Here is a 3783-nt window from a genome sequence, read left to right on the forward strand (position 1 = left end):
TGAGTGAAATCCAATCGCTAGAAGTATGGAATACACCAACCACTACAATTAGGAACGACCTGCCGTTGAACTTGAATTGTCCAATTTCTCACACCTATTGATTTCGGATCGAGCCCCAAACTTGGGCAACATCATAATATGGTGGGAGTAGTCCTTTGGTGAGTTTTGAGTGAAATCCAATCGCAAGAAGTATGGAATACACCAACCACTCCAATTAGGAACAAACTGCCGTTCAACTTGAATTGTCCAATTTGGAACACCTACTGATTTCGGATCGAGCCCAAAACTTGGGCAACATCATAATATGGTGGTAGGAGTCATTTGGAGAGTTTTGAGTGAAATCCAATTGCTAGAAGTATGGAAGACACCAACCACTCCAATTAGGAACGAACTGCCGTCGAACTCGAATTGTCTAATTTCTCAAACCTATCGATTTCGGATCGAGCCCCAAACTTGGGCAACATCGTAATATGGTGGGAGTAGTCGTTTGGTGAGTTTTGAGTGAAATCCAATCGCTAGAATTATGGAATACACCAACCACTCCATTTAGGAACGAAGTGCTGTTGAACTTGAATTGTCCAATTTGGAACACCTATTGATTTCGGATCGAACCCAAAACTTGGGCAACATCATAATATGGTGGGAGGTGTCATTTGGTGAGTTTTGAGTGAAATGCAATCGCTAGAAGTGTGGAATACACCAACCACTCCAATTAGGAACGACCTGCCGTTGAACTTGAATTGTCCAATTTCTCACACCTATTGATTTCGGATCGAGCCCAAAACTTGGGCAACATCATAATACGGTGGGAGGAGTCATTTGGTGAGTTTTGAGTGAAATCCAATCGCTAGAAGTATGGAATACAACAACCACTCCAATTAGGAACGAACTGCCGTTGAACTTGAATTGTCCAATTTGGAACACCTATTGATTTCGGATCGAGCCCAAAAGTTGGGCAGCATCATAATATGGTGGGAGGAGTCATTGGTTGAGTTTTGAGTGAAATCCAATCGCTAGAAGTATGGAATACACCAACCACTCCAATTTGGAACAAACTGCCATTGAACTTGAATTGTCTAATTTCTCACACCTATTGATTTTGGATCGAGCCCAAAACTTGGGCAACATCATAATATGGTGGGAGGAGTCATTTGGAGTGTTTTGAGTGAAATCCAATCGCTAGAAGTATGGAATACACCAACCACTACAATTAGGAAAGAACTGCCGTTGAACTTGAATTGTCCAATTTCTCAAACCTATTGATTTCGGATCGAGCCCCAAACTTGGGCAACATCATAATATGGTGGGAGTAGTCGTTTGGTGAGTTTTGAGTGAAATCCAATCGCTAGAAGTACGGAATACACCAACCACTCCATTTAGGAACGAAGTGCTGTTGAACTTGAATTGTCCAATTTGGAACACCTATTGATTTCGGATCGAACCGAAAACTTGGGCAGCATCATAATATGGTGGGAGGTGTCATTTGGTGAGTTTTGAGTGAAATGCAATCGCTAGAAGTGTGGAATACACCAACCACTACAATTAGGAACGACCTGCCGTTGAACTTGAATTGTCCAATTTCTCACACCTATTGATTTCGGATCGACCCTAAAACTTGGGCAACATCATAATACGGTGGGAGGAGTCATTTGGTGAGTTTTGAGTGAAATCCAATCGCTAGAAGTATGGAATACACCAACCACTCCAATTAGGAACAAACTGCCATTGAACTTGAATTGATCAATTTGGAACACCTATTGATTTCGAATCGAGCCCAAAACTTGGGCAACATCATAATATGGTGGGAGGAGTCATTTGGTGAGTTTTGAGTGAAATCCAATCGCTAGAAGTACGGAATACACCAACCACTCCATTTAGGAACGAAGTGCTGTTGAACTTGAATTGTCCAATTTGGAACACCTATTGATTTCGGATCGAACCGAAAACTTGGGCAGCATCATAATATGGTGGGAGGTGTCATTTGGTGAGTTTTGAGTGAAATGCAATCGCTAGAAGTGTGGAATACACCAACCACTACAATTAGGAACGACCTGCCGTTGAACTTGAATTGTCCAATTTCTCACACCTATTGATTTCGGATCGACCCTAAAACTTGGGCAACATCATAATACGGTGGGAGGAGTCATTTGGTGAGTTTTGAGTGAAATCCAATCGCTAGAAGTATGGAATACACCAACCACTCCAATTAGGAACAAACTGCCATTGAACTTGAATTGATCAATTTGGAACACCTATTGATTTCGAATCGAGCCCAAAACTTGGGCAACATCATAATATGGTGGGAGGAGTCATTTGGTGAGTTTTGAGTGAAATCCAATCGCTAGAAGTACGGAATACACCAACCACTCCATTTAGGAACGAAGTGCTGTTGAACTTGAATTGTCCAATTTGGAACACCTATTGATTTCGGATCGAACCGAAAACTTGGGCAGCATCATAATATGGTGGGAGGTGTCATTTGGTGAGTTTTGAGTGAAATGCAATCGCTAGAAGTGTGGAATACACCAACCACTACAATTAGGAACGACCTGCCGTTGAACTAGAATTGTCCAATTTCTCACACCTATTGATTTCGGATCGACCCTAAAACTTGGGCAACATCATAATACGGTGGGAGGAGTCATTTGGTGAGTTTTGAGTGAAATCCAATCGCTAGAAGTATGGAATACACCAACCACTCCAATTAGGAACAAACTGCCATTGAACTTGAATTGATCAATTTGGAACACCTATTGATTTCGAATCGAGCCCAAAACTTGGGCAACATCATAATATGGTGGGAGGAGTCATTTGGTGAGTTTTGAGTGAAATCAAATCGCTAGAAGTATGGAATACACCAACCACTCCAATTAGGAACGAACTGCCGTTGAATTTGAATTGTCCAATTTCTCCAACCTATTGATTTCGGATCGAGCCCAAAACATGGGCAACATCATAATATGGTGGGAGGAGTCATTTGGTAAGTTTTGAGTGAAATCCAATCGCTAGAAGTATGGAATACACCAACCACTATAGTTAGGAACGAACTGCCGTTGAACTAGAATTGACCAATTTCTCACACCTATTGATTTCGGATCGAGCCCAAAACTTGGGCAACAACATAATATGGTGGGAGGAGTCATTTGGTGAGTTTTGAGTGAAATCCAATCGCTAGAAGTATGGAATACACCAACCACTATAGTTAGGAACGAACTGCCGTTGAACTTGAATTTTCCAATTTCGAACACCTATTGATTTCGGATCGATCCCAAAACTTGGGCAACATCATAATATGGTGGGAGGATCATTTGGTGACTTTTGAGTGAAATCCAATCGCTAGAAGTACGGAATACACCAACCACTCCAATTAGGAACGAACTGTCGTTGAAATTGAATTGACCAATTTCTCAGACCTATTGATTTCGGATCGAGCCCAAAACATGGGCAACGTCATAATATGGTGGGAGGAGTCATTTGGTGAGTTTTGAGTGAAATCCAATCGCTAGAAGTATGCAATACACCAACCACTCCAATTAGGAACGAACTGCCGTTGAACCTGAATTGTCCAATGTCGAACGCCTATTGATTTCGGATCGAGCCCAAAACTTGGGCAACATCATAATATAGTGGGAGGAGTCATTTGGTGAGTTTTGAGTGAAATCCAATCGCTAGAAGTGTGGAATACACCAACCACTCCAGTTAGGAACGAACTGCCGTTGAACTTGAATTGTCCAATTTGGAACACCTATGGATTTCGGATCGAACCCAAAACTTGGGCAATAA

Source organism: Prunus avium, chromosome 5 (assembly GCF_965620075.1).
Source record: "Prunus avium chromosome 5, drPruAviu1.hap1.1, whole genome shotgun sequence".
NCBI lineage: Eukaryota > Viridiplantae > Streptophyta > Magnoliopsida > Rosales > Rosaceae > Prunus > Prunus avium.